Source organism: Herpailurus yagouaroundi, unplaced genomic scaffold, assembly GCF_014898765.1.
Source record: "Herpailurus yagouaroundi ecotype Mexico unplaced genomic scaffold, PumYag 29, whole genome shotgun sequence".
Lineage (NCBI taxonomy): Eukaryota > Metazoa > Chordata > Mammalia > Carnivora > Felidae > Herpailurus > Herpailurus yagouaroundi.
The window spans coordinates 74,378,416-74,397,297 of NW_024412377.1; the positions used below are offsets into that span (position 1 = coordinate 74,378,416).

At 33.3% G+C, this 18,882-nt stretch overlaps 2 non-coding genes across 2 annotated transcripts; both read left to right on the top strand.

Annotated features, from left to right (window-relative positions):
• The first annotated feature begins 347 nt into the window (after nucleotides 1-347).
• On the top strand, nucleotides 348-497 carry LOC121017147 (U12 minor spliceosomal RNA). The gene has a single exon (XR_005784645.1). It is a non-coding gene; the product is annotated as a U12 minor spliceosomal RNA (small nuclear RNA).
• Nucleotides 498-6,234: 5,737 nt separating this feature from the next.
• LOC121016930 (U6 spliceosomal RNA) lies at nucleotides 6,235-6,336 on the top strand. Its single transcript, XR_005784538.1, has one exon. It is a non-coding gene; the product is annotated as a U6 spliceosomal RNA (small nuclear RNA).
• The last annotated feature ends 12,546 nt before the right edge of the window (nucleotides 6,337-18,882 follow it).

Below are 18,882 nucleotides of genomic sequence, written 5' to 3' on the forward strand. Positions count from 1 at the left end.
AAGGCTTGGATCACATCTTAAATTTTTATATTATAGTATGGATGCTGAATGGATAGAAAAGAATTCTGCCTCATTTCATTAAAAAAAAAAAAAGAGTCGGGGCGCCTGAGTGGCTCAGTTGGTTAAGTGTCCGACTTCGCTCAGGTCATGATCTCACAGTTCGTGAGTTCGAGCCCTGCATTGGGCTCTGTGCTGACAGCTTGGAGCCCGGAGCCTACTTTGGATTCTGTGCCTCCCTCTCTCTCTGCCCCTCCCCCTCTCACACTCTGTCTCTCTCTTTCAAACATAAATAAACATTAAAAAAAATTAAAAAAAGATTCAAGGAGTCATATTAAAAAACGCATTGTAGGCCTTAAACTTATGAGTAAAGAAACTTATGATTCGGGGTGATGCCCAAATCCTCACTGCTAATGTAAGATGAATTTTTGAGCTGGTAGAGGTTTTCCCTAAGGCGACCCACCTACATTGCGGGATGCCTGGGAAACGCAATCTGCCCATCCCCCTATAACACTGAAAGAGCAGACTGGCCTGGAGGTAATAAACAAGGTTGAGCAGGTGCTTGTTTCCTATAAGTAGTAAATTGGATTAGCCCCAAGGGTTAAAAAAATACATATTATATAAAAATGGATGCAGGGAAGAGGGAGATACAGGCTTCCAGTTCTAGAGTTAGTATGTCAGGGGAATAAAAGGCACAGCATAAGGAATACAGTCAATGACATTATAATAGTAATAATAATGGGACAGATGATATGTATACTTGGGATGAACATAAGATATAAACTTGTCAAATCACTAAGTTGTACACCTGAAACTAATGTAACATTGTGTCAACTATACTCAAATTTTTAAAAATTTGGGTGGCTGGGTGCAGTCGGTTAAGCGTGGAGCTTTTGATTTTGACTCAGGTCATGATCTCACAGTTTCGTGAGTTTGAGCCCCACATCATGCTCTGCACACTGACTGGGGGAGCCTGCTTGGGATTCTCGCTTTCTCTCTGCCTCTTTCTCTGTGCCTCGTTCTCTCCTTTTTTTTCTCTCTCTCTCAAAATAAACTTAAAAAAAATAAAAACCCTATGTATAAGTACAATGAAAAACAAAATAAAAATAAGTGAAGGGATTGAGTATAAAGGCAGCATATTAATTTCCTAGGGCTACGATAACAAAGTACCACAAAGTGGGTAGCTTAAAACAACAGAAATTTATGCTTTCATAGTTTTGAAGTCAAGATATCAACAGGAGCATGCTCCCTCTAAGTATAAAATCCCTCTGTGCTTCTTCCTAGTTCCTGGTGGAAGCTATCAATTTTGGGCATTCCTCAGCTTATAGCTGCATCATGCCAATCTCTGCCTCCGTTGTACATGGCACACTCCCTATGTATCTGCACCTACACTTTGTCTTCCCTCTTTTCAAAAAAGCACTAGTCATATTGGATTATGGGCCCACTCTACTTTAGTACGACTTCATCTTAACTAATTACACATGCAACAACCCTTTATCCAGATAAGGTCACATTCTGAGGTACTGCTGTTTAGAGCTTGAACATATGTTTTTGGAGGACACAAATTGACCCATATGAGGCAGTTAAAACTACGATTCAAATTAACTTTGAACTTAATGCATAGAATATATGCTGAGAAGTTCAGCCTGCTTGCAAGAAATAGGCAACATATTTACCTCTAAAAATAATGAGAAAACATGATCAATCACTTCATCCAGAATTTGTAAGAGTTAAGCCAACAAATTATAAAGGAAAACACAGAAATTGTGCATTGATCCTGAAGGAAATTTATCCTAAGAGAGTTGATGAAATAGAATAGTGGGTGATTTAGAAAACAATACTACCAATAAAACTATACATGATATACATGACTTTTTTATAAGAGCTTAATTAGATTTGCTTTTTCAAATTTATACAGTTCAGTAAAATTAATCATGGGAAGAATGGGAGTAATACTTTTGGGTAATATGACAGCATCAATGTATGTAGTTTCTGATGCTATACTTTAATCAAGGAATATTCCTTGATTCTAGAATATCTATTATAAATTAGAATATCAAATTTCATGTATATCAGGTCAAAAATATTTTTGTAAATTTTAAAACTTTCCTTAATTTTAACCTTGAAGTTTTTGAGTATTTGATCTGAGATACTTCTTTTGTTATGTTATTCTTAGAAGATATCACATATTGTGTGTGAATTCTAGGAATTTCCTCTGTAATCTAAATTTGCATATCCAACTTCTTACTTGAAAACACCACTGAGATAGGTCACCAAAGCCTAATGTTGAATATGTCCCTAAGGATATATGCCAATATTCTTATTTCCCACAGTACAGATAAGTTATTTTTTGTTCTCCCATACATTTCCTGAACTTTCCTTGACCTGCTCCATAAGGGATGAGGGACAAGAGGGTAGCTATCCAGAAAACTATATTTGCCAATCTACTGTATTAATGAGACTTAGTTTAGGTATATTTCTATTTTTTTCCTGACTTCTACTTTTTATTAACATCTTAGCTATGAGTTATATACTTTTCCTATTAAATGTCATACAGTGCTTTCTCCTTGTAGCTGTTTTGAATATTACCATTTGGTCTTTAGTTTTTAACAATTTGATTATAATCCACCTAGGTATGTTTCTCCCTGTATTTATCCCACTTCAATTCACTGGCAATATCTTCCAAATGCTATGGGAAATTATCAGCCATTATTTTTTCAAGTATAGATTCTATCCCAACTCTCTGTCTTCTCCCGCTGGGACTTTTTTTTGACAAATTTCCACACGTACTTTATGCTTTGTTTTATTTTGTTATGTTTGCCTTCTTTGTTTTTCTTTATTTCAGTTTACATATCATTTCTAATAATGTATTTCTGAGTTCAATATATAGCCTATCCTGTGTTGGTCTGCTTTTAATCAACTCCATGAGATCCAGTGATTTTTCTTTATATAAATACATAAACATTTTACCAATATTTTCCATCCCTTTATTCACATTATTTTTCTTTTTCTGTCTTTTCTATAACATAGGTATCGAGAGTATGTTAAAGTCCTTACTAATTACAATATATGTATCATCTCTGGGCCTGCTCTTACAATAGACTATTGTATTTCTTTACTGTTTATTACTTGTTGCTGGTTATTAATATGATTAGTAATTTTATATCTCATATATTGAAGATGATACACTGTAAAGATGTGGATTATCTTGACTTCTAATTCCCCTACGCATATCTTTTACTCTTAGAGCATGTATCTTAGTTCTAGGATGTGGTCCATATTTCTAGACCAGGGCCTTTCTGGTTTCTTAACTCAAAGTCCTGGCCGCTCACCATGGTATTTCTAACTGAGTTTGGCCACAGATAGTTTTACTGATCTAGGTATCTACTCAAATCTCTCCTGATTCCTTGTGGCTATTCTCTGCTACACATCCTGGAGTTTTACTCCTTGAGTGCATAGCTAAACACTAAACCAAAGACACAAATAATTTTATATACTTTCTCGTGGCCCATTCTCTGCCATGCCTTTCTCTTTAAATCTTTGCTCCTGAAACCCACGCCACCACAGCAGCAATGAACTATAATTTTGTTTTTACCACAAAGTGATACCACTACCTCCTTTTTGAATTCAACTTACCTGCACTGTGATTTGGGAAGTTCTATCTAGTGCAATATGACAAAAAAAGAAAATAAAAGGCATATAGATTGGGACAGAAGAAATAAACTTCGTTTACAGACGTTGTGGTTATTTGTGTAGAAAATCTGAAAGAATCAACAAAAATTCCTGAAACTAATTAAGTGATTATAGCAAAGTTATAGGATACAAGTTTAATATACAAAAGTCAATCCATATCTTCTGCTTAATATTTCTATGAACCTAAGTTGCTCTTAAGAGTAAAGATCATTTAAAATAAATATGCTGTTACTGGAATAGCAAAGTATTTAAGTCTTCTTGAACCTCCTAACAAAACAGACATAACAATAAATGCAGTAAAGTACTAAATATGTAAATTAATAGAACAGTGAAAGCATTTTATCCCTAAGAAGTGAAGTGGTATCCTCACAAACCACAAAATTCCACTGAGCTGTGCCTAACTACAACATGTATATAATTAACTGTGTGAGAGGAAGGAGAAAGACAAAGATATATAATAGCCCTGATGCTAGTAAACTACCAACAACAATTCATTCAGAAAGCAAGAGAAGACTCTGGAAGAGAAGTCAGGTTAAGGTATCTGAGAAAAACATCAGGAGAGGAGACTTTCTGTTTCCACTGTAAGGATGAGTTTAGGAGACTTCAGGAATGTTAGACTATGCTGAGGATATAGAGGTGTCATGAATGCTTGAAACCAACCAACTGAAGAAGTTTCCTTCAAAGACAAAACCTATGCAAAAGAGAAACTGATGGGAATAAAACACACATTAAGCAGGAGAAAGATACTATGGGACAAAAAGAAAAAGAGTTGGGGCACTCAGTGTGGAACAGAAAGAGAGAAAGGAAATATTCTGATGATGGTAAAAAAAAAAAAAGTAAGAGAGGAGACAGTTCTCAAAGTACCTGAACTAACTTTGTGATCTTCACAGTAAAGCCTGAAGCCATGAAGCTACGAAAGCTACCTTAGAATATCCCCCTACTGGAAAGATATTTTTTAAAATTCAAGAAAACTTATTTCATATAAATATTCATAACACAATAGAATTGTACTTAATTCCATATCAACTCATTCTAGGTCAAAAAAATATGAGCCAAATAAACATCTTTAAGACACTGAAGATATACCAAAAGAACATGCTCTCCTAAAAAATATTTTAAACATTGAAGCTTAGTATTTCAAAATAAAACAAATATAATTAAAATATGAAAAAAATCATAAGAACTAGAAAAAAATGAGAAAAATAAAATTATAAAAATAAGAGAGGTTGAAAATAAGACCTCACTGAATTCTAGAATGATTTAGAAATACATTTAAAATAATTTCATAAATAAAAGCAAAGCTAAGTAGACAATGGAAATGAACAGGTATCATACATGATACAGTAAAAGGAATAGACAATGAAAAGTAGAACAGTAAATTTTAAAATCAAGCAAAAATTAATAGAGGCATAAAATGAGGAGGAAGTAATAGAAAAAGTGGAGAAAGTACACATACACATACACACACACACACACACACACACACTCCAAGTGAAAACAAAAGAACAAAGAATACATATTAAAAACCATAATATATAACTTTTCTGAAATAAATTAAGAATTACATCTTCATATTGAAAGAGAATATTATTTCTCAGAGAAAAGTTTTCACAAGCAGCCAAAACCAATACATATTATGGTAAAAGTATTTGATTTAAGCTCCAAATGCTTTCAGAAGGCAATTGCTTTAAATGACTGTAAAGATAATCCAAGTACTAAACTATTTGAAAACATAAACAAAGGAACAAAAAACCCTTTAAATTCTTTTTTAAGGTGAACGTTATATTGATTATAAAACCTGATAAAAACTACTCCAAAAATGAAATCTACAAACCAACCATACATGTGAATATTAACAAAAATATTTGATTTATAAATTTAATATTATTGCCATAAAAAAACAGATCTTTTTTTCCCCTTGAGATAGAAAATTATAAGGTTCATCTGAAAGGACAAACAAAAATAGAGAAAGCACAGAAACCATGAGAAGGATATTCTAGTTCACTCTAGATGAGATGTATTTTATGTCCTGTATGTATAAGAGAATAAAGCATTAGAAAATGAATGGACTAAGATAGAAAATCTGGAAATAGATATATTTGCAAATAAAAATTTAGTATATCACAAACATAGCATTAGAAATCAGTGAGAAAAATATTCTTTATAATTAGTAGTGTTGGAATAGTGGCATAGCCATATGAAGAAAAAGCAAAATTATCTCCACATAGTATTAAAAGAAATATATTTAAATTCACCTACAAACTTGAAAGTAGAGAAAACAGTGTTAACTATGATTCACAAAACATAATCAATAAAGGATAAAATTAATAATTTTAGTTTGTTACTTGTCCAAAAAAATATGACAAATAAACATTATAATCAATAAATAACAAATGACAAAACAGTGGAATATATTTGCAATGAAAAATGTTTAAAGGCCATTGGATCTATTCATTAGTAGGACTTTAACCTACAGTAATTTGGAATATAGACCAAGTCAGATATTCAGATATATCCTAAAGATAAAAACAAATTCAAGTTGTTGCTCAGTAGCATGCATATACTAAAATCATAATGGCAAAGAGAAGATTAGCATGGACCCTGTGAAATACTAACATGTAAATTCATGAAGCATTCCATATTTTTCTATCCACTTTATTTATTTATTTATTTATTTTCAACGTTTATTTATTTTTGGGACAGAGAGAAACAGAGCATGAACGGGGGAGGGGCAGAGAGAGAGGGAGACACAGAATCGGAAACAGGCTCCAGGCTCTGAGCCATCAGCCCAGAGCCCGACGCGGGGCTCGAACTCACAGACAGCGAGATCGTGACCTGGCTGAAGTCGGAGGCTTAACCGACTGCGCCACCCAGGCGCCCCTCTATCCACTTTACAGTGGCTAAAATGGTAACTTCATATTATGTATATTTTCCATAATAAAAATAAATAAACAGAAAAACAGATATGAAATAATAAATGAAGCAAACTTTTAATTAAAATCATGTAGAAGGTAAAAGAATAGTGCAAGACATCTTAAATGTTTTTCATAAGCTTAATTTTCATAAAAATATTGGCATTGGGATCATTCTGAGTTTGTGCTGATACTAAAAAAAAGAACAAAACAAGAAAAAGCTAGGTGGTTAGATCAATCTCAATAAGAATTAGAATGAAAACTAGACATAACATCACTTGATGTGATACAATAGGAAGCTTACAACTCCTGCTGTGAAGTATTATTAAAAAAATAGAACAAATTTGATCAGCCTTCTAAATGTAACTACTTTTTTTTTTTACAGGAAATAAAAAAAAGTATGCAGACCACCTTAACTGATACAAAGGGAGGCAATGAGCAAATCCAGAATGTCCCAAGTTATAGAGGATCAATTTCCTTGGTTTCTGTATCAAATAATTTATAAGGGAAAAGAAGGAGGGGAAGCTTATAAGTCAAAAATAATTTAAACTATATCAATGAAACATATCACATGTATTTTGTTTCCTGATTCAAACAAACCGTAAATTTAAAATACTATGAAATATTGAAATAAATGTGAATATTGTGTTTTTTATAACCTTAAAGAATTATACTTAATTACTTCAGAAAAGATATAAAAATTGGAATTAGGATTTTTAAAGTATCTTTTGATACATATTGAAGGATCTATGGATGAAATAAAGTGATATCTAGGATTTAACTGAAAAAAATACCTAAGATGGGGTGTGGATGGAGAATAGGTATAGACTTAGAGAAACATATATTGACTACATTGAAACTGGATATTGGATCAATAGAGGTTTATTATGTTACTTTTCCTTTTGTATATTTATACTTTTCCATAATTTTTAAGGTAGTACTCACATTAAAATCACAAACAAAATAATAATGGAGGAGGAAAAATTATCATCTCAAGTGATTTAAAAGCTGTGAATGAGAAGAAATCATAAAAAATAATCTAAGCTTATGCACACTTTATCCTTTAAATTACCTATTTATTTGCTTCAACTCATTCCCCAATATTCTCATACTTTTTTATTTTAAATGTATATGACTGGACATATAGAAAATTACTAATCAAAAAAATGTTGGTCAAATCCTTTTGTGAGAAAGTAAGCATTTCTTGGTTTTATTTATTTATTTTTAACATCAACTAATCTTAAGGATTAGGCATTAAATGCCAGGTACTTTTTAAAGTACATTTGCAATTTACTCTCCACTAGGGAGAAATGTGACCTCATTCCATGTTCTGAATAACACAACTGTGCCCTAGTGATTAGTGCATCAGGTCAGATGGGAGAAAAACACAAGGCTCTGCATTTTTAACAAACTGCTCAGCCTTAAACTGATTATCAAAGGATTTAAAGGCAAATCATTTTTTAAAAGTCAATTGATTACACATGATTGGGTAATAAATAAAACAAATTCTATATTTATGTTACTAATGTAGAAGTAACAGTCTGCTGACAATGTATATATTTTACATTCTATTCAGGTATAATAAACATCTAAAAGTTTCCTTCCTTTTAAGCTTGCAGTTCCATATATTGGAGGACTACTGTCATTTTAACTGCTACAGTGTCAGGCTTTGAAATACTCTCATAACCACACAAAGCTCCCTTATACCTGTACGCAATCAATTCCCACCCCCACCCTTGCTTCTAATCACTGATCTGCCAGAAGCAAACTGATTTTGCCTTTTCTAGAATTTCATATAAATGTCACACAAAGCCAAAGAATATGCAGTCTTTAGTGAGTGGCTTCTTTTATATAGCTCCTGACTATCAATACTGGAACAGTTTGCTGCATCATTGCAGAGTGACTTGATATAGTAGAGATAGCACTGAAGAACAGGGCAGAAGGCCTCAATCCTGTTTCTGCCACTCCAATCTGTGAACTAGGATATATATTGTAACTTGTCTTCTCCAGCAATGGTAGGTTAAGGAGAATATACTATTTCTCCTCCTCAAGGCTGTTGTGTGGGGCTAACTAGAGAGAATGGATACAGTGCTTTCTAAAGTACACCACACACGCGCGTGCACGCACACACACACACACACACACACACACACACACTAAATTATATAAATAAATAAAGCACAACACACATGATCAATTCAGCAGAAAAGGCTATCAGAAATAAGAGAAATGATAGTTTCAAAAAGTATTTCATGAAAGATAAATAAATGTATATTAAAATATAAATTTTAAATATTCTGCTTTTTCACTATGGAGATGGTAATAAAATGGAGGAAGACTGTGAATAAATTGTATGAAGTTCAAATAAAATAAGAAACAAAATCTAAAACTAGAATTATAAGAAGGAACAATGTTCTATCAAAGTCTAACAAAGTCCATCTAAATAAAAACAGCTAGCTTTACAAATATACTTCATTCTTGGGGCAACTGGTGGTTCAGTCGGTTGAGCATCTGACTTCAATTCTGGTCATGATCTCATGGTTCGTGAGTTCGAGCCCTGTGTCCGGCTCTGTGCTGACAGCTCAGAGCTTAGAGCCTATTTCGGATTCTGTGTCTCCCTCTCTCTCTCTGCCCCTCCTCCACTCATGCTCTGTCTCTCTCTCAAAAATAAATAAACATTAAAAAAAGAGAAATATACTTCATTCTTTTAATTTTAATCACTATCTAGAATTTACATAGGACAAATTATTTGACAAATTTATAGTTATAAAATAGGACATATAAACTGTCTTCAAGTTTCTTCTACTTTCCCTGTCAACAAGGAAAACAGGCAAATAAAAATGGCTTTTAAATAAAATTTAAGGACAAATAAAGAACTCTTCCAGCAAAATAAGACCATAAACATTATATGAAGGTTGACATTTTTAACTTAATGAGAAAAAACAGTAGTGTTTTTTTCTATTAGTTTTATTTGTTTATTTTACCTGATGTCAAGAAAGAAGATAAGATATTTACAGTCCCTACAGCTACATCACTATGATGGATCTCCTTTCCTGATCCATCTTTGAAGCCTAAATTTTCCCTCTGCCTCTCTACACCCTACAGAAAAGGGAGCAACATAACTGCAGTGCTACAGGCTTGAAAATTTCTGACACAAAGAGGAAACTGAGGAAAATTTATGATTTTCAAGATGTAAAAGACCATGACACTTGGAAAGGGGTAAAGAATAGATTATATGAAAAGATAGTTGGCTTGGGTAGGTTGAATTCTGCCAGTTGAAGGGAAATCCAATTGGAATACTTGAAAGATCTAGTCAGTGTGGGAATTTTAGAAGGACTAAAAAGACAAAACACTTGATTTTTTGGCTTTCTGTCCTTGTAAATTAAAAAATTATACAGACCTGAAATAAAGACTTAAGTGGAAGCTTTCCAAGAATTTATATGCTTTTATCCAGTAAAGAAAAGGGAGAATCCTCAATCCATGCCTATAAAATGTCAGATCTCATTCAGACGTGTGAAGGATTTTCATTAATCATGGTCCTAGGATAAAAAAAGTTGATCCATTAAATTCATTTGGCTAATTAAAAAATAAGATTCATTTTCTCTTATTTTGGTCACTCTTTTCAGGAAAAAAGACAAATGTAAGAAAGTTAAATACATTTCAAATTACTGTTTAGTATAATGAGTATAGAAGTATGCAGCATACTGAACAATAGCTTTATTAGTAATGCAGAAGAAAGAGTAATCACTGAAGGCTGGAACACGGAAACATTTCAGGCAGAAGGAATTAATGTATATGACAGCAGAGTTGGACATTTAAATTAAGAAACTGAAAAAAATGAAAACTCAGAAAAATTATATAATGTGCTCAAATTTAATAGCAGGATCACAGAATGAAAGCCAAATTCTCTGATTCTATGAGTATGCTACTTGTTCTAAAAAATTAGAGCTCCTAAAATAATGGACACTTCTTTATTTATTTGTTCAATAATATTTATTACATGCCTATGATATGCTAAATTCTGTTCTAGCCAGTGCAGATAAGCAATAAGGGAAACAAAGCAGTGAACAAATAAAGTCCCTCCTTCTGTGGAGTTTGCATACTAAAGTGAGGTTGAAAGACAGAACATAAATAAACAAATATATGGTATATTGTCATATAATGCTATGAAAAAATTAAAAAGGGTAAGCAGGTAAAACAGGAAAGAATTACAATTTTAATCATGATGCCTAAGGAATGTCCTTTTGGGGAACTAACATTTAAGGATTAATATAAATGAGATTTTTCAGGTACAGAAATCTGGGATTACAAAGGCTTCAAGGTGGGAATATGTGAAGCATGATATATAACCAGTAAAGATATCAGTGTAGCTAGAGTAGAATTAGCCACAGAAAGTAATAAGATTTGTTGAAGTCTGAACATATTATAAATTTGTAGTACAAAAATGATTAAAAATGTTCTTATTGTTTGAACAGTGCTACTTACTTACAGATTAGTACATAGGAAGCACTGCATAGCACTACATAGTAAGGAACACTTGATACAAAAGTAACAATTTTTCTTTCATAGTAAAAGCCTAATAAACCTCTTTGAGATAGTCATTGTCATGCTAGGCTTCACATATTGTGGAATTATTTATAGAATACAATAGATTCTTATTTCTTACAGTTCGGTTTTGTCATCATACCCAGGGTATATAACAGAACCTAAAAAATATTATTGATGTTTTAAATTTACAATTGACTCTTAAACTCACTTTATTGAGTGAGTTGAACTCAATTTATTGTAGGAATACAGTATATAATATATATGTGGATTTTCAACTGCACAAGAGGTTGGCACCTCTATCCCCTGAATTGTTCAAGGGTCAACTATATATTGTAAGTACATCGATGAGTTAATGAATCATATATGAATGACTGTATCAGTTAGCTGTTTTTTGCTAAATATTTGCTAAACCATTCTAAAATTTATTGGCATTAGCCAATAAGTTAATAACATAATGAAAAGAAAATGTTAAAAACACAAATGAACAAAAATCACTCAAGAAGAAATAAAGAGTGTAATTAGTCCTATATCAATTAAGACACTGTGTTCATAGTTAACTTTCCAAAAAGGGGGAAATATTCATATGGATTTATTAATGAGTTATATAAAAGATTAATGGAAGAAATTATAATTCTAAAAACAAATAAAACAAAACAAAAATCCAGAAAATAGAAAAGAGCATACCTCCTAACTCTTTTTAATGAGGCCAGCATTGCAATGATACCAAAACAGATAATGATATTGTAAGAAAAGAAAATTATAGAATAATATTCCTCATGAACATGGAAAAAAAATCTTAATTTATTTTAAATTTTTATTTACTTTTGAGAGAGACAGAGAGAGAGAGAGAGAGAGAGAGAGAGAGAGAGAGGCATGAGCAGGGGAGGTGCACAGAGAGGGAGACACAGAATCCGAAGCAGCCTCCAGGCTCTGAGCTGTCAGCAAGAGCCCAATACAGGGCTTGAACTCACAGACCACGAGATCATGACCCGAGCTGACATCAGACACCCAACTGACTGAGCCACCCAGGCGCCCCAAAAAATTATTTATAAATATTGGCAACTAAGCCTAGGATATATAAGTAGAATGGAATATTATAAGCAAGTGAGATCTACCCTGGGAACGGGAGGGTATTTCCAGATGAGATTAGCATTGAAATCAGTAGACAGAGTAAAGCAGATTGACCTCAGCAATGTGAGTGGGAATCATCAAATCCACTGACAGACTTCATAGAACAAAAAGGTGATTGGAGGGAAAATTTAGTTTTTATGATGAACTAACTGCTGAACTAGAATATGAGTCTTCTCCTGCCCTGTGGCTAGGAATTATAACATTAGCTTCCCTGGTTCTCAGGCTTTCAGACTCAGATTGAACTGCACAACTAGTTTTCCTGTTTATAGACAGCAGACTGTGGGACATCTCAGCCTCCATAATTTTGTAGCCATTGAGCCAATTCCTTACTGTAAATCAATATCTATCTTTATTACTATCTATCTCTATCTCCTACTAGTTCAGTTTCTCTGAAGAAGCCTGACTACTACAGTAATTCATTTATACCAATATTTTAAAACAGAAAAAAAAATCTGTTCAAAAGATACCTGAATAACATTTGACAAATTTCAATATCTGTTTATGACAAAATTTCTCCACAACCTATTAATATAAGCTAAAATTTTCAACCTTATAAAAGATATCTGTTAATAACTAGAATTAACATCACATCTTATTGCTAAAGACTAAATGGCTCCATTCTATGATTAGGACCAAAATAAGAATTGCTACTTATACCGTTTCTATTCTACATCATGCAAGTTAGTGCAGTAAGACAAGAAAAAGAAATATAAGACATTTAGATTTGAAAGTAAGAAATAAAACTGTCTTTATTCTTAGAGCCCATGATTGTCTATAGAGAAAATGTGGAAGAAGATATTAAAATAAGTGAGTTTAGGGGCGCCTGGGTGGCTCAGTCGGTTGGGCATCCGACTTCGGCTCAGGTCATGATCTCGCAGTTCGTGGGTTCAAGCCCCGCATCAGGCTCTGTGCTGATGGCTCAGAACCTGGAGCCTGCTTCGGATTCTGTGTCTCCCTCTCTCTCTGACCCTCCCCTGTTCATGCTCTGTCGCTCTCTGTCTCCAAAATAAATAAATGCTAAAATAAGTGAGTTTAGCTGGTTACAGGGGGGAAAAAAAGCCAGCATGTTAAAATCAATTATCTTTAAACATACCAGCAATAAATTAGATACGAAATCTTATAAAGATACCATTTATAATACCAGTAAAAATATAACAGAAGAATAAATCTCAAAAAGAAAACACATGGGTATACTTTGTATAATAAACAAACATACCACATTGTTGATAATAATCAAAGAAGAGCTAAGTAAATGGAGAGATATCTCATGTTCATTAATTGGAAGACTTGAAATTGTCAAAATGCACATTTTTCTCAAATTGATCTACAAACTGAACACAATCCCAGAGAAATCTATGAGGCTACTTTTTAAAAAAATTTTAATGTTTATTTATTTTTGAGACAGAGACACAGCATGAATGGGGGAGGGTCAGAGAGAGGGAGACACAAAATCTGAAACAGGCTCTAGGCTCTGAGCTATCAGCACAGAGCCCGACACGGGGCTCAAACTCACAGACCACGAAATCATGACCTGAGCCAAAGTTGGCCCCTTAACTGACTGAGCCACCCAGGTGCCCCGAGGCTACTTTTAATCTACAAGCTGAGCTAAACTTTATATGGAAAAGCAAGAAATCAAAAGTTGCCAAAACTATTTTGAAAAATGAAAACAAAGTTGTAAGCCTCACACTACCAGATTTTAAGATTTTCTATAAAGCTACAGTAATCATATAGTATGGTATTAGGAAAATGATAGTCAAATATCAATGGGACACAATGAAAGGTACAGAAATAGACCCACATGCATATAAACAAATTGTTTTGACAAAGTGAGTACTGTTATTCAATAGAGAAGTACTTTGAAAAAAATTATACATTCTTGTGCAAGGTAAATAACAATGTAAATATAAAAGTAAAAGCTAAAATTGATAACTTCTACCTACAAGAAAACAGGAGAAAATCTGATATTGATTTTTTAGATAGAACATATACAAAACCTGCTTTTTGCAAAACATCATTTTTGTTCTTTCTTTCTTTTTCTTTTTTCTCTCTTCTTCTTCTTCTTCTTCTTCTTCTTCTTCTTCTTCTTCTTCTTCTTTTTCTTCTTCTTTTTTAGAGCACACATGAGTTGGGGAAGGGAGAAAGGAGAGAGAACCTTAAACAGGCTTTACACTGAGCACAGAGCCTGACAAGGGGCTCAGTCCCACAACACTGGGAACATGACCTGAGGCAAAACCAAGAGTCAGGCACTCAACTGACTGAGGCACCTAGGTACCCCAAAACAACATTTTAAAAGAAAAGAAAAGAAAAGCAATAGTGTCAGAAAATAATGTTTGCAAAACACATTTAATAAAGTCCTGGTAACCAGAATACACAAAGAAATTTGAAAAATCACTAATAAGAAACAAAATAATAAAAGTGGGTAAAATACATGAAAAGATAATTGACTACAGAAGAGATTTGGATTACAATAAACACATGTAAAGATGCTCACTATCATCAGTCATTAGGCACATGCAAATTAACACCACATTGAGATATCACATATCTAATCTAATGCTAAAAAGAAGAAGAAGGAGAAGAAGAAAAAGAAAGAATGAAGCAAGTAATGAAAGACTTGACAAAAACAAATCCTGGCAAGTGGACAAAGCTATAAATTCATATGCTAGATACAAAAGAAATTAAGATGTAGATCTATTCAAATGCCTGTACACAAATGTTTATGGTCCTTTTATTCACAATTTTCAAAACCTGGAAATAACACAAAAAGTCATCAACTACCTAATGGATAAACACATCACTGTTTATCTACACTACACTCAGCATAAAAAAGGAATGTGTGTAATTCATGCATGACATGAATGAGTCTAAAAAGGAGTATCCTGAATGAACTCAGGAACAGACTCAAAAGGAAATATGTCTTATGACTCCATTTATAAGACATTTAAATTTTTTTATGTTATTTATTTATTTTGAGAGACACGGAAACAGTGTGAGCAGAGGAGGGACAAAGAGAGGATAGAAAATTCCAAGCAGTCTCCACACTGTCAGTGCAGAGCCCAATGTGGGACTTAAACTCATGAAACTGTGAGATCATGACCTGAGCTGAAACCGGTTTGGATACTTAACTGACTGAACCACCCAGGTGCCCCTATAAGACATTTCAGGAAAGGTCAAACTATGGGGACAGAAATTAGATCACCATTTACCAAGGACTAAAGCAGTGGTTGTGGTGGGTTATTTGATTACAAATCGATGATAGAAATAGTCTATATTCTTTGGGATGGCAGAAATAGTAGATATCATTGTGGTGGTGTTTATTTAAGTTGGTCAAAATGCACATACCTGTACACCTAAAACAGGTGAGGTTTATTTTTTGCTATTATACCTCAATAAACCTTAAAAATTACATAATTGCTTTAAGACCATAATATTTAATTATTTCTCCTGTTCCTACCTGTTTTCTGGGATGTACTGTTTGAATTTACTGGATTAGGTTGATCTTGGCTGGACCATCTAATATGTCTGAGGACAGGCTGGTGGAGCCTACAGAACTGACTGGTCTGATGAACTTGCTTAGTATGGCTTTTCATGTATTTTCTCTCTTGTAGAAATATGTTCCACATGACATCCTCAGAGTTTCCAGAGAAAGTGGAAACGTCTTGAATATCTTGAGGTTTAGACTTGGACCTAGTACACCATCAGTACTGCTCCATTTTAGGGCCCACAGTAAATTTTAAGGTTGAGTACAAATTCAAGGGTGGTGATATTCTCTGCCTCTTTATTAGAAATTGAATAATTTTTACTCTCTACCACAATAAGTGGATAAATAGGTCATTAAGGTAAATTCTATCACACAAACTTTTTTAATATTTTAGTTTATTTATTTATTTTGAGAGAGAGAGAGAGAGAGAGAGAAACACAAATGGGGAATGGACAGAGAGAAAGGGAGAGAGAGAGAATCCCAAGCAGGCTCTGCATCTTCAGCACAAAGCCTAATGTGGGGCTTAGACCTACGAACCCTGAGATCATGACCTGAGCCAAAGTCAGATGCTTAACTGACTGAGCCACCCAGGCACCCTTCTATCACTCAAACTTTTAATGTTTCCTATAATTTTCTTCATATAAGAATGTTTTTAAATCCATAGTCTTGACAAGCTATAATTAAATGCTGCATAATAAACCCTAGAACTTTGATTATGTAGTAAATTTAATGAGAATCATAACTTGTACAATTTAGTTCAAATTAAAAGCTTTTACAACTTGCATTTTTGGAGAATTCAAGACAAATAAGACTTTTGTACTAAATACATTATTATTAATAAATTGGGTTAGCAGAGATCTTTCAAAGGGAAGAAGAGGGAAAAATCAGATAATAACTAAATTTTAATAAAAGTAAGCTTTTTTTATGAAAGACAGTGAGCCTAGAGTATACAGAATAGCATTTATATTAATATATATATATTAATAAAGTCATTAAATATTCTGACATATAATTTGTGTGACTTTGTAAAATTCATAAAATGATTACTTTTAAATTAGATAACATATATGGGACAAAATAAAATCACGTATATGGGACAAAATAAGCTGCACATGGGCAGCTCAGTTCATTAACAGTCCAACTCTTGGTTTCAGGTCCAGTCATGATCTCACGGTTCATGAGATCAAGCCCTGGGAGGGACAGCATGGAGTTTGTTTGGGATTCTCTCTCTTCCTCTTTCTCTCTCCCTTTCCCACTCACACACACATTGTTTCTCTCAAAATAAATAAACTTTAAAAAAAAGTCCAAATTCTTTAAAAAAAAATACAATCACATGCTCCTATAGTGCTCACTAAAAGCAAAAGCTATCCTAAATAATTTACAAATATTATGTAATTTTAATCCTTATAATATTACTTGAGGTATGTATAATCCGTATTTTACATATAAAAAAAATGGGAAGCTCAAGGAAATTATTAGCACTTTAAGGTAACAATTGCTATAAGAGTCAGGATTTTACTTGAGGCAAACTATGCCAGATTAAAAACTTATTTTAGCAGAGTCTGAGACAAAGGTTTATTTTGGATTGTTTTGAGATGTTGAGGGGAGACACAAAGCACTGTGGAACATAAAAGGAGGAAAGCCAATATTGTGCGTTATTGGGTTAGTTACCTACATAGATGCCCCATGTTGATATGGCAATACCTTCTGATCTGCCTTCCCCTTGGACAAAAAAAGAAGGCATTTTATGCATTGTTTTCCTGTTCTCGTTGGTCAAGGATGGTGCCAAGGGTGTTAATGCCCCTGAAGTTCGAGTGGCTCATGAATGAGTCCCAGTAATTAGCTACAGACTTCACAAATTGCAGAGGTACATGAACTAGGCACTAGAGAAGACAAAGTAAGATTGTATTTAAGCAAAACTAGTCTTTGCTAATGTAGTTGACTTTACAGGGGCTGAGGTAGACAGTAGGGTCTGGAAGTGGGGCATAGGCAGAAACAAGTATCTATATTTACATTTAGAATATAAAAAGGTGATCTAAAATGGTAGCTATCCTGCCAATATATTTCCACAAAATTCATTTTAAAAAAGAGCTATGATAAAAAATATGTGTTGAATGTAAAAATCATATTGATTATTAAATGTAAATAAAGGTACATAGTTACTTTCTCAGTCTTTTCTGAATCTCTTACTCAATATGCAAATGATTTGGAGCTAAAATTAATCATGACATATATTACCTTCCTTATGAGAACTATAAATCAAAGAGAAGTGACTCCTTCTTATCAGAAAGAAATGAAAAAAATATATGTATTACCTTCAGGCTAAGTGGTTCCATTCTAGAAATATAGTAGGCCATATCTTATCTCCAGTTAGAGATAAGAAGTATTTTAATATCCAAAGGCTTATATTGTTTATTAGTTTCCAAAATTCATATTGATAAAGATTATCATTAAATAAAAGAAAATTTGATGCTTCCTCCTCTTCTATATAGAAGGAGGACCTTTAGAGGACAAGGTATAGAGACTAATGAGACACAGATACAGGGAAACTCCTTCACCCAGTATCCAGAGATGTATTTGATGTAGTAGAAATATACTCTATCAAAGAAAAGAATCCAGGCTTCATGTCCTTTAGTTTGCACTAAGGTGTTCTGAGGAACAGACCTGAACAGACCTTAGCAATAGCGAAGGTTTACAATCTTCTTTAATAACTCAAACTAGTTCCAGAGTAGATTAAAAGTGCCTTCAACCACAAGGGACATAAAAATTTCCCTGGGTGCAAACAGCCTGCTTTAGAAAAGGCAGGATTCTTTTAACTGTAGTTTAGCTTACTCTCAAGCAAATCTAGTGAATCTTAGAATAAGAATATAATATCATGCTTTTTTCCTAGTCCAAATGAGTCTCTAGAAGGTTAGTATCCATGCTTCAAAAATGCTATCTTTCTGCTTGATTAATATTTCCCGGAAAATAACAGATAGAAGAAATTGAAAAATATCAAAAAGATAAGCTATTTCAGGAAAACCACTTTTGTTTTAAAAAGCACAACTAACAATATATGAGGATGGTTTCATTAAATATATCAATAACAAGCTAAAAGCCCCAGCTATGGTCCTTGTACTG